The sequence below is a fragment of the Pelmatolapia mariae genome, linkage group LG16_19, assembly GCF_036321145.2.
Source record: "Pelmatolapia mariae isolate MD_Pm_ZW linkage group LG16_19, Pm_UMD_F_2, whole genome shotgun sequence".
Lineage (NCBI taxonomy): Eukaryota > Metazoa > Chordata > Actinopteri > Cichliformes > Cichlidae > Pelmatolapia > Pelmatolapia mariae.
In genome coordinates this window covers 9244413-9257933 of record NC_086241.1, presented here as the reverse complement: position 1 = coordinate 9257933, position 13521 = coordinate 9244413, and positions in this window count along the sequence as shown.

Genomic DNA, 13521 nt, shown 5'->3' with positions numbered 1-13521 from the left:
AAAGAGGCCATTTGCCTGGCGTGCCTCTTTAACGTTTCTTAATTGGAGCGAGAGAAAATGTATTTAGTGGAAGTGAACTCGCCCAGTGAACCATTGCGTGAATTTTCTTTTAATTTCAATTATTCTGAAATTCCACGTGAACTCTCCATGAACCCAACATGAGCTAAGTATTATTATAGGATCAAGAGGTCTAGTCTACACGTGTAAAAGAATACAGATGGTAGAAAAATGAGCTTGGGACCATTTTATTATTGTTATTGGCAAAATACGTTGAGCCAAATCTGACAGTATTAAGTTCAGATTGACCCAAAAACCTCCCGTTGACCGATTTTGGCAGCCTCTTGTCAGCGAGATCTTCCCTTTCGGCAAACTTAATGTCATGCTAGGTCTGTTCAATTGCAGACGTCCTGCCAGCTGATGTTTACAGCCTTCCTCCTCAGCCTTTGGAGGTGAGGGTCGGGCATTTCATCTTCATATTACAGAGTATTCATGTTTTCTCCAAACCGAAGCTCGAAATCAAAGCTGATTAATCCATTAGCCAACAACTGTTAGCCAGCAGAGTAGAATGAGACATGAAAGGATTTCGATATGGCCTTTTGTATCGAGGGTGTGACAGATTAGTCCCTAGACAGTTCCACCCCCTCCGATAAAACTTAACCTCCTGATCTGTGCCAGGGGAAATGTGCCACGCACTTTAAATGACCCTCTCCAGAAACATCAAAGCTTTTCATTCCCAAATCCTCTTGCACGATCACACCTTCGAGACAGTCCCATGCTCCTGATGATTTGATGAAGGGGAGGCAGGCATTCGTTGTGGATATCATCTGGAGGATTTTCAGAGTGCAACCTAAATCTAGCTCATCTTATGAGCACACATGCAATAAATTCACTGATCCGTCCATTTCCAAGTTATACTACATGAGATCTTTGGGACTAGAAGACAAACATCCAAAAACAAAAGGGGAAACACACTTTTGCTATTTGTACTTCATAAATGAACAGAGTATAGGTTGTCTTATATATCAATGTCTCAGCAACATAAGAAGGTAAGTTTCCATGCTAAATGTGGGACAAATACATAGGCAGTCATTATGGCCTCTAAACAACAATGCTTGGTTATTCTCAGTCAGCAGTGATGAGTGCTACCATCAGTGGTCTGATGAGAGACGCTGATGGCATGAATTAGTTACAGGGTGTTTGTAGACGAGCTGGAACAATTCTGATCCACCGAGGCTCCACTCACAGCTTCCAGGACTTTCAGAGCATCCCCTGCTGATGTCCTGGTACCCAATACCAAATAGCACCTCAAGAGGTCATGTAGAGTCCAGGCCTTCATGGGTCAGCGCTGTTTTGGTGCCACGCAGAGAACCAACAGCATATTTGGCACTGACACTTTCTTTTTTAATCTCCTACAGTATTTAAGATTTTGGCTGGAGGTAATGCGATAAAACAAGCTGTCACCAGTGATTGATAATCATGAAAACAGTTTACTTCACACACAAACCCTCAAATTTTCAGTCATGACTCATAGTTCATGACTGAACTATAGTTTTTTTCAAACGTAGCAGTCACTGCTTCATGTGAAAGGAACCAACGGAGGTGGTTCAGGTTTCCGATTTGGATCCCTCTTAGACAATTACTGCTGGATGTTTTCCAGTCATGTCTCACATGAGGTGCATATCTCATCTGGCCTGGATACACAATGGGATTCCCCAGGAGAAACTGGAAAACACTGGCGGGGGAAAACACGTCTGTAATACCCTGCTTAGTCTGCCACCACTTTGACTCAACTTTGGATAAGAGGAAGATAATGAGTGAATGGTTATATGCTTATAATCTGTGTAAATACTCTGGTAAATACTATGAATGCTTATGATCTATGTAACAACAAAAACAACTCTTAAAGTTTTTGTATTGGATTGGAAAAATCAATCACATCCAGTGTGACCCCCACAAAATCAGATGAGGGTTTAAGGTTTTATTTGTACAATTAGCCCATCTGATCAATTAATGCAAAAGTTTGCATTACAAATATTTTTGAGGTGGTGGGTTGAAATTTTGCACTATTTTCAGTTTTTGTTATTTTTTAAGCATTGTTGAGAGCTCAAAGCCCTCCAAGAAAAATGTTTTTTTTTTTTTTTGTTTAGCACGATTTCTTTCTATGACCAGCTCTGAGCATCAGTATCATACTGTAGTTGGGATAAACTGCATCAGTGATGTAGAGGAACTAAAACAAGCATTGGTACCCTGGTTGGCTGATCTGTTTTCTAGAGAAAACTTCCCAGAAAATGCGTTCTGGATAAATAGTACATTCAAAACTCACAGGTGTGGGATAGTTGGCTCATTTAGCCTACATTTGACACCAGGATCATTTTCTAGCTGGGATTCCTCGTGGGGAAAAATAATCGTTTAATGTAGCAATTTTTTTAATAAGTATGCTCAAAAACTTCCCACCAAAACTTTGACATGATAAAGTGATAAAGACAAAGAAGTCATAGCAGTCCAAAAAGGCTTGTGTGCTGTTTGGGATTGAGCAAGGTAAACTAAACAAAAATCTAAAAGTAGTGCAATAATTTATAAAAGAAAACCATATAAAAGAAAAACTATATAAAATAGCTGTTCTGAACTACTGCCCTTGATAAATATTTTCCATATTTTAAAAATAAAGAACGAATGAAACAAAAAAAACTAAATTAAAATATTTTCATTAGATAAAAAGGCTAGACTGAAATTAACCACTTTCTTCTGAAACCAAAAGAAACAACTGACTTTTTAGTCAATTCGAAATAAAACAGAAAACAGACATTTTTAATAGTTATAAATAATATCATGAAGAAATGAAAAACTATAACAACATTGGCACGGGCCTTTGTGGAGTCTGCCAATGGCGCCATTAGGTCAAAGTTAATAATAGGATTACAGTGAGCTATCATTATGCTCCTCTTTCCATATTTAAGGTAAGAGGAGGTATATTGTGTAACCCTGGCTGGAAAACACAGTTTATATGACTGCCTGCCAAATCAATGTTGACAGTACATTTAGCACAAACTCCCAAATGGCTGATTTCCAGTGCATTTTAAGTTTTTCAAATCCCATGAATGAAAGCTTCTTAAACCATTAGCACTTATTTGACTAATGTATTTCTCTACTTCCTGTGTTTATGACTTACCAAATTACAGTATGAGCCCCAGAGGAGCCGCCACAGCCAAGAGTACTGATACTCGGCTCTCAACGGCCCCACGCTTTGGCAACAGACATGATCTCGCCCATCTTTCCCGTATTTTGGCATTGTCCCGTGGCTGTTATCAACAACTAATTAACGTGTAATGAATGGGCTTTTTAAATGGCGAGCAGAATAACTAATGTGTTGCGGACGCTAACGCTGCACTAATAAATCAAGCGAGTGCCTGTAAACACGAAGCGCTCTCACGCACGCCCTGCCTTTATGAATGAGCTGCTGGCGCGGCTCTGTCCAGCTACGGCAGCTAAAGTTCAAGACTGCGACCTTTGACGAGACATATCTGTGTCTGAGGCTGGTAGCTGAGGGGGAAGCGCGGGAGGAAATATTTAACCTTTGACTTCTTCTTTAGTGGAGAAGTTGTAATTGAGACAAACGTTTGCAGCGGCCTAAGACGCGGAGCATTCTCTTTCTTGGAATAGGAAACAAATGTTGATGGGACAAAGTCACTGTCAATGGAAGCGACAGGTAGAGCTCAGTTTTGGCCCTCGGGCCCCTCTTCTGCCTCACATTAATCAGCTAATGTCACAGCTGTTAATGCAAACCCTCCAATTCCAGCACATGTCAAACATCTCTGTGCCATTTTCATAGCGTTTCATATACAACCCAAAAAAGAGAAATGAGAACTTGTTCCCATCTGGTGCGACTTAAAACACGGGGCCCCACAGTCCTACCATCAGCCCCATTTAGAAGAAGCGAGACACTGACAAAGAGGTGAAATGGAGGAATCCGCGCTGGGAAGCCAAAGGGAACCGTGAATCATATCCTCTCTCATCAAGTCATATTGCACAGAGTGAGCCTGTTCACCGAGATGAAGCCGTTTGCTAGTCTCTCAGCAGGCCTCATCAGTGAGCTTGTACCACTCTAATACATGTGAGGCGCTCTGTCAACCCCCCTCTGCCACCAACCAACCACCCCATTATTATAAACGCCCACACAGTGGCGCACCACTGTTACACTGAATGGACGGCAGATTGAAGGAGGGAATTGCCATGTTTATGTATGTAATTCGTGTCACTGTGCGGAGATTCTGTGAAATTATTTTGCGACTGAATTTTTCTTTTACTGATCCTAGAACACCAACACCTGCAGCATGTGAGTTAACAACCTCCCCCTTTACTCTGCCACCTCTGTGTAAGACGGGGTTTCAGTAACGATGTCTGCCAGCATCTGGTCGCCTCGCCATCGAGGGATCGTTACAAAATGCTCCGGTTCTGATGCGCGTGTTCATTAAAGTTGTTGGCAGGACTTCAACATGTGTGCTAAAGTGAAAGGTGCTAAAGTACATTTCTGGTCTAGATACTTTAGAACGTGTTGATTAATGCGATGTCTCACATTCAGCTGATGTTCATGTAAGCACAGGCAGCAGGTGTCAAACATATTTTTATCCACCACAAAGACAAACTTAATAAGGAAAACTGAAGAAAGTAGATAAAAAATTGTCTCAGGCATGAAAATGTGTGCAAAACTAAAAATATTTCTTGGTTTTTTTTTAGCTCCAAAAACTCTAATATAATGGTGTTGTGCTTCTGTAGATCTACTGTGATCGGTAACACACATGTAATAAGACAAAATGTTAAAATGTAAGTTATTTTTTAAAATATCTTTTTAACTCTCGTTTGTAAATTAACAGTAGATTAAATATAAATGTTTACTCTGACTAAAAGAAATGTCGTTGATGCTTTTATACATTTGTGGGAGCTCAGTACAGCCGCTGCTCCTCCACAATGAAACAAACAGGAGACATGCTCAACTGGTAGGAGCCGTCAGGTCAGACAAGGACACGAGAGGGACTATATCGCTTGTATAGCTTGGGAACACCTCTGTGTCGCTGTGTTGTGGGTGTAACATGCTCACATAGTAATTTAATGCGTTCCTGTACTAGCCACTCCTACTCAGTTTTCTAGTGTAATTACATTACAGTTATAATTTATGTTGTTACTTGTGTTGAAAAGTTTCTTCAGTTAGTGGCACAGCGTCGACAGAAAGAAAAAAATCTAACAAACACGCTACAATAAGCTGATTTCTGAAGAAAGCTGTGGTGTCAAGGTTTGGCAGTGTGACAGGGAGGATATGGACCCTAATGCAGCACTCAGGGGGCATAGGATAAACCCAAAGATCAGCTTGCAAAAATACAAACAAACCCCCGCAGTGGGTGGGCAGGCAAAGGGAAACTAAAAAAATCTAGGAAACATGGGAAAACATATAGCAAGAAAACACACTAACTAGAAGAAGGACACAACAGACGATAAATACACACAAGATAATGAGGCTCGGGGAAAACATGTAGTAAATACAGCAGAAACAAATCAGGAAAACTGAGACAAAGGTAGATAAACTCAATACAAACCACACAAAACAAGAGACTATCAATATAAAACAGGAAATACCTTACACCAAGACAAAGACTCAAGCATGTGAACTTGACTCCGAAAGACAATCACAGAGACAGGACACAGAGAGATAAGAAGACATGGAGACTGGTTCAAGGTTCAAGGTTCTTTATTTGTCACATGCATAGTTATACAAGTATAACACACAGTGAAATGTATCCTGACAGAAAGGATACAGAAAGGTATCACAACAGGGAAACTGGTTAAACACAACGAAAAACTAAGCAAGGGACTAAAGGCAGGAAATAACAAAAGCTAATATATACAAGAGAACAAAATCAAACCACTCAAACAGGAGACTATTAAACTTGAACTTAATTCCCTACTCAAAAACAAATAATAAACTCACAAAGATTTAAGACCAAGGGTCCCTAACAGGTGGAGAGATCTTTACCTTTTAAGGAGTGGAGAAATGGACATTATTTTTATTGTTAGTGCATAAAAGGAAAAGCCTCCGATGGTAAAATGCAAACTTCGTCCAGGATAGAAACAGCTGCTAACACAACATCAGGTCTTTGCAAACATCTGCACTGACAGTACGCTAACATAAAGCTAGCTAAGAACCCAGAGTAATGTTAAAGCGAGTGAATGCCAACCACAGCCCAGCACCAGACCTTGATCTTCAACAGGTAACAATTGCAGTGATGAGCATTTAAGCTTGCAGCATTTGTAGCTTCCATTTTCACCTGTTCATATTTTCCATAGAATCACTGTGGCGATTGCTTTGAAGTCTCTTTGGGCTCGTTTTCAACTTTACTAAGTGAAAGATCATATGTGTGCCCTCATTAGTATATCAGCTTGTGTTGGTGTGTGGGACTGTAGCCAGAAGTATATGTTGCAACAGTGAGTTTCAGGTCCTGTTACGGAGTAACACAGAAGGAAAGTAACAAGTAGTGGAATTAATTACTTTTTCCAGTAAGTAATTAACTAATGTACTGTATTACTTTTAAGAAAAGTATCAAACAAGTTTTTGAGTAACGACTACAACGCGAGGTCGTAGCTCAGTATGCTTAAGTGCTTTCTGGCTAATATTCACATACAAGGGAGGGGCGGCAGACGACCGGAGGTTTCTTCCTGTTAAAAGGGAGGTTTTCCTCCCCACTGTCGCCAAAGTGCTTGTTCATAGGGGGTCATATAATTGTTGGGTTTTTCTCTGTATGCATTATTGTAGGGTCTACCTTACAGTATAATACCCCTTGAGGCGACTGTTGTTGTGATTTGGTGCTGTATAAATAAATTGAATTGAACAATCACACTCTAACGGCTGCATCGGAGAGCAACTTGGGGGTGGTATCTTCCCCAGGGATAGTTGGGCTACAGACTGGAGCAGCCAGGGATCGAATCTCCAACCTTCCGATTAGTAGATGGCCTACCCTATCTAGGGATCTCCTCTACCTGTGTTGAATAAAACACAATTAACCATAAATGCAGATGGCCCACCACTGAAAGAGGAAAGAAAAATCCAGTTGATAGGTACACAAAAGCTACTGGTCCTAAAGATTCTACCGGGTCACAGGTGTCTACAAGCCTCAGCTTAAGTGTCTTCTGTCAGTAGAAGTGGGCTAATGCTAACATGGTGCCAAACAAAGTGAAAACAGTCTTAGAAACCAAACATCCCTTCTGAGAGAACGAGTGATGGATCGGAACCAGAAGCAGGAAAAATGTTTGTTGGACTGATGGAGGTTATGGAGACTGATTAACAAATATATTAGACCGTCACCCAATCTTATGCCACAACTGCTCTAAATGAGCAGTACTGGTAATAACCTAAACCATTTTTTTATGTTTCAGTAATGGTTAATCTGCCAGTATGCACCAGCTTTTGAAGTGAAGAGATATTTTTAATGCTAAAATATAATTATTGTTCTTATTCATTAATTTTTGAAAGTTACTGTTTTGCAAAAAAGCAGAAAAAAGGAAAGGACATTATTATTTAACTTGGACTAAAACATCAGTTTTAGTTAGTTGATTATGTTTGATTAATTTCTAAGTGCCTTTACCGCCAAAAAAGACACTACTGTGTGAAGACAGGTGTGCATTTAAATTTTGGATTGCCCTGCTCCGAATAGTTTTAGTAAATTTAGTGTTTTATGCTTTTTGGAAATTCTGTGTGTTTGTTTCAGCTCTCAGATAAAATGTGAGTTCTTCATACAAAAAGCAAAATGACCAAGCGCCTCACACCTCTGTTTAACAAATCCAGGTGAACTGAGCGATCCTATAAGATATCCAGTGCAAAATATGTAAAACACGTATCCTTCATAAACTTTTCACTCTCCTGTTTATGTTGTTTTTAAAAACCATCTCAACGACCTGTACGTGACACGCATATTAAAGTATTGACTATGACTCATAGCAGCATAAACACATGAATAATCTGATTCATTAATAAACAAATCACAGAATCTTAAACCAAATAACGTGTCAGCTGAAACATCAAAAACACTCACTGCAACTTTACCACTACTGAGTAATTACAGGAACTCCCTGATCATTCGGTATGCTGCTTAGTTGTTATTCCTCTCGTGATCGAGACAAGAGGAATAAATTCAGCTTGAATCCACAGTGGGCCTTTCTGCCACTTCCATCTGTGGATGTTATAAACTGCTTCTTGTTCTGTGGTAGCTTGTGCTTTGATTCTGCACTCCGAGTCTTTTGAATACATTTTCCTCAGAGAATATCATATTTATTTAGCACACTGCTGAACCTAAGTTTGAAGTCTTTATTGAACTGTGTTCACCCATGTGTCACCTCTGAAAACAAGGATGGGAAAAATTAGAAGTTCAAACCAAGGCTGTCCCACTTTTTTCCTGTCAGTCAAGACATTTCATGTATTTAGCTGCTCCAGCTTTGCTAAAAATAAACAGAGCTGGAAATGTAGCCCATGTAGTAAAGAAGAGCCACTACATTGGCTAATAGTCACAATCCTCCAGTGCCGTAGATTACATGTACAGCAAAGGTTCATAAAGTTTCATATTCATTTAATATATCTTAATATATCTTATATCTGGTAACCAAGGGAGACTATATGACTGTATGGTTAGCTAACTGCTTAACCTGTACTGCTTTGCCTTCAACTTTTATATTTTAATTTTCTTTTTCAAATATATTCATTAGAAATGTTTTTAACCATGTATTTTGTGGTGATTTCAAGGCCCCCTCGCTAGCACGGGCAACAAACACAAGACAAACCGGAATACTCTGATAAATATGTTAACAGTTTGACTTTAACACTTCTGAATTAACCATTTCTACTGACTGTTTTAGAGCTGAGCCCATCTTCATGCACACTGTAACTCTTTGCAAAAAGATTATGACAAGTATGTCCCGAAAAAAATGATTTATTACTCTGGTGGAGCAAAGGGCCAGAAGAAAAAAGAGTGGAAGAAAGTAACAATTAGATCACTTGTTAGTTAAACTCGTGGTGTTTATGTTTTAATCACATTCCTCAATAGCCCTGATCATTTGAACTTACATAGTACATTGTGTAGAAACACTCTAACAATGATTTATTATTGATTAGGAAACATTTTCTGTAATGAAACAATTTTTTTCTGAACTAAGGGAGTATGCAAATCACATCCTCATATCATATCCCATTAGTTTGTGACTAGTACTAACCCATTTTTAAAACAGATATTTATTTTATAGATTTGGCTCTGATAACAGTGTTACATTATGTGCATTATCATTTTGGGGTCTTTGAAGTTATATTGCAGAACTGTAATACCTCAACTAGCTTACTTTATTTAATCAAGGCCTGCACTGGGTGTTCTTGCTTTGCTTATTAATTCCTCTCATGGATTTGAGCTAGCTGGTAAAATACTCATCCCCTGTCACCAACTATTTTCCCAGGAGCACTGCTGAAATATTTTGAACAGTAGAGGAACACCTGCTCGTGATGCTTCCCAAAGATCGTCTTTTTAACAAGGTATTTTTATTAACATCTCACACCTTCTCTGCAAGTGAAGAGCATCCTTCATAATGAATATCTTGTATTTTAAACCATTTAATATTTATTTTATTTTAATATATTGTATTGTATTTTGAGGTCCAAATGCTCCATCACTTCCAAAAATTAAAAAAACAAACAAACTTTGGGGCACCACCAGGGCTCGACTGGTATTCTGGCATACTGAACATTTGCCAGGGGGGCAGACACACTTGACCCACTGCTCACCAGCTCTACAAGCACTGAGAGCAGCCCATTGGTTCATTTTCATTACTCACACTGGATTGTCCAGTCAAATTTCTTAATATAACCGGCCTCTCCCCTACCATTCCTGTCTTGCAGAACAGTTTAGTGTGGAAGAAGTGGCTGACAAAAATTGACAAACATAAGCAGAAAGGTGGAGCTGAAAATCTGAGAGAATAAAAGAAAGAGAAACTACAAATAAATCCAGTAAAATGTGTCAGATTTACTGACATGTAGGCAATGGACCATCAGCAGTAGTACCAGTAACAACTAGTAAGTAAGAAGCCTTCACAGTCACTAATGGTTGCTGTTGCTAGCACTTGCCTTGGAGAAGTGCAGCGGGAGATAGAGGGAGGTGTGAGTAACTTGCTAAGAAAGTAGATGGTGGAACATAATTAGGAAGGGAGAGATTTAAGTAAAATAAATGGCTACCTTAATCACTGCTGACAACTAAAGTGTAGGTTATTGTGGCATGCTGCACTACAACTAAGATATCATTATTTATTTATTTTTTATTTTGACTGATCATTCATGGTGGGCTGGACCATTCCTGGACCAAAAATGCCAGAGCTGATTTTTTTTATTTGAGTCCAGATTTGGGCAAGACTAGTTAAAAATTGTCTAAATACTTTCAGTTTCAATAAAGCGATTAGTGTAGCTGTTCTCCCAGGTTTTAGAGTAAGGTTTAATGCCTAGGCCTTCATGAGAAAAAGAATTTATGAGGGAGAGTTAGCTAAGGTGGAAGTTAGCAGGAAGTTAGCATACTAAGTTCCCATCTAAAGATAACATACAATATTCTCACTGAAGGATTTCTAAAAAAAACAAACAAACAAAAACAAAAACAAAAAAAACTAAATGTAAACCTAAAGCTGTGAAGTAATTTTGGAGGTAGCCAAGATGGAAAACTAAGTAGTAAAAATGGTTAGTAAAAATAGACTATTTGACCTATGATGATGTGCTTCCTAGTGGCTAGCTACAGAGCTATAGTTAGACCAATATAAACACTTTTACTGTGAAGAATTAAACCCTCATATTCCATTTTCCTTGTGCTAAAGTTCATTTTAAGGGTCCCTGAAAAGAAAAAAAGTAAAAATTCTATAACAGGAAGAAGATGCCAACAAAAGATCAAAGAGAAAATCTGAGATGATGTTCCACAATATGAGGTTAACCATCATTTGTTGCTGAATGGTATGGATTAGTTATGAAAAATAGTGATTCCTCTCTAAAGTCATAAATATTAGGTGCTCAGGATAGCGCGAGCCAATGGGCTATAGTTACACCTAGTTTTTAAACACTGAGCTTTGAAACGTGCTGCACGTGAAGAGAACTGATAAAAAGCAGAAGAGGCTGAGAGTGATGGCTGAATAGTTTCAGGGTATTTTTCCAAAGAAAAAAAAGAGACAAAGAACTGCAGCACGATAAAAAAGGGAGTCTCATCCAACGCAGCAGATGCATCTATACATCATTGCTTAACAAGAGGATAGCAGCTTGGAAAAAAAAAAAACACCTTACAGGGTTGTTTTGTGGGGGAGGACAGCCTCGAGACTCTCCTCAACACAGGAAAACTTCATCTCCAGCTGGGATTTGTGCTGAAACTGTGTTGTCAGACTTAAAAGATGCATTTATATTTATACCTCTGACCTTCACAGCACAGTCTTCAGTGTCAAGCTTCTTATTTGCTATATGAAGCAAAATTCTTCTGAAACAGTCGCTCAGTGCGGCTTGTTTTTAATCTGGGTGTTGAACAGATATTGAACATTTATTATATGACTGGGTATTGCATGCACATAACTCTGCGCACCTCACTAAAGTGCCAGCTGTAATAAAGATCGCCCATCCACAGGGTCAGTGGTGCTTGATGAGCGAAGAAATTACACCGTTCCTCATTTTGATGAATGGGCGGATTTCCTGTCATTATTATGTTCTGCCGTATTAGTTATTTTCATCAAGTGGATAAAGGCTGATGCATGCATTTTTCTCAATCATTCTGGTGTAAGTGCCTACTTATTGTTCCAATATATTGTGCAACTTAATAGGCTAAGGTGACATATATGTGTCAGACGATGAATTAGGGTGAAATAAAAAGACCTAACAGGCTGTGATTTTATTGAACTGTATGTTTGAGAAGCTTAGTGGGGAAATATATTTTCTAATCACACTTCCTTTGGGTATTTAGGGTGCGATTCACACATAATAATGAAAACTGTTACCAAATTTGTTCAGATTATGCTCACTAATTGTATAATTACAACTATTATGAACTCTATTGTATGTTAATAGATTGTTTCAGACATTTGTAGACCTGGAAAACACTGACTGTTATTTTGTTACCATATTGATAGATCAACACGACAAATTTTGTATTAAAGCTATAGATTTTTGTATTGAAATGAGTTCCAAAGAAGATTTTCTAGCTGTCGTAGAATGAATAATGGTTGTAGCTTCATTTAGCTGCTTCTGTAACAGGGTCTTACTGTTAATACCAACCTAGGCAGCACAGAACCATCATTATTTGCAACACCTTTGCCATTTCCTCTGAAGAGAAGGCAAAATGTCTGCTGTAAAAATAACATCAATAGAAGCCTACCTTCTGCAATTTGGAGTGCCAGTGTTAACCGAGATGTTTCCAATTTTCACTAAATATAAATGGCTATCTAGATCAGCCAAATCAGTTTGGTTTGCATCTTTGAGTAGAAGTCATAGACAACATTTTGGGTCTCTTGGCTTCATCTTAGGAATAACAGTGCATGCACGAAAGTCTGAAGCAGATAGCGTGAGAGTCAGTTCCTCCAAGCCTCTGGTGGAAAAATGTAAATTTCCTGCCCTGGGTTGAGGAGGCTGTCAAAAGTGAAAGAATTCAAACAGGATCCTGTTCACGAGTGATAGGAAGGTGGATCAACAGATTGCTGTAGCGTCAGCAGTAGTGCAGGTGTCTTACCTGACCATGGTTTTGAAGACAAAGCTGAGGTGAACTCTTTGACTTCTTGCCAACACCTTTGCTTATGAGCTCTGATAATGACACCAAGAATGAGGATTTGAGATTTTTCAGGCAGATCCCACAAGGAAAGACCTCAAACTTCTATTCAAAATTATTTCAATGTTTAACACCTCCATAAACCTTGACTTGTGTTTACTGAGCTGCTCCTTCTATGATCAGAGTGTACTTAGGATCATTATCCTGTTCAAAACATCCACCTATGATTCATCCTTAACTTTCGGACAGATGGTCTCACAGGTTGGAGTTCCTGAGGCAGCAAAGCAACCCCGAACCAGGACATTTCCTCTGCCAGGCTTCACAGTAGGCATGAGCTTCTGCTCATGCTGTTACTGTGACCAAACAACTTTATCTTTCATTAACCTGTTCAGAGCACATTATTGAGTAAGACCTGGTGTTCACTGGCAACCTGTGATTATTTTTCCATTTAGCACCACCGAGGTTTGTTTTTCTATAAGGCCTACCTCAGACCTGATTAACTTTTAAAAAATATTCTTACCCATTCTGAGAAAGGACAAAACGTGTCATCATAACAAATGCAATGGAAATTCACAAACTTCATCCAGATCCAGACTTTAATCATGCATGGGGGGTTTGTTTGCCATCTCTTTCTGACACCAACAATTGCAAGAGTTACTGACAATCTAGGATTCTTTGACCTTGTACTCATGATTTTAATAAAATTCCATGAGATTTGTTTTAT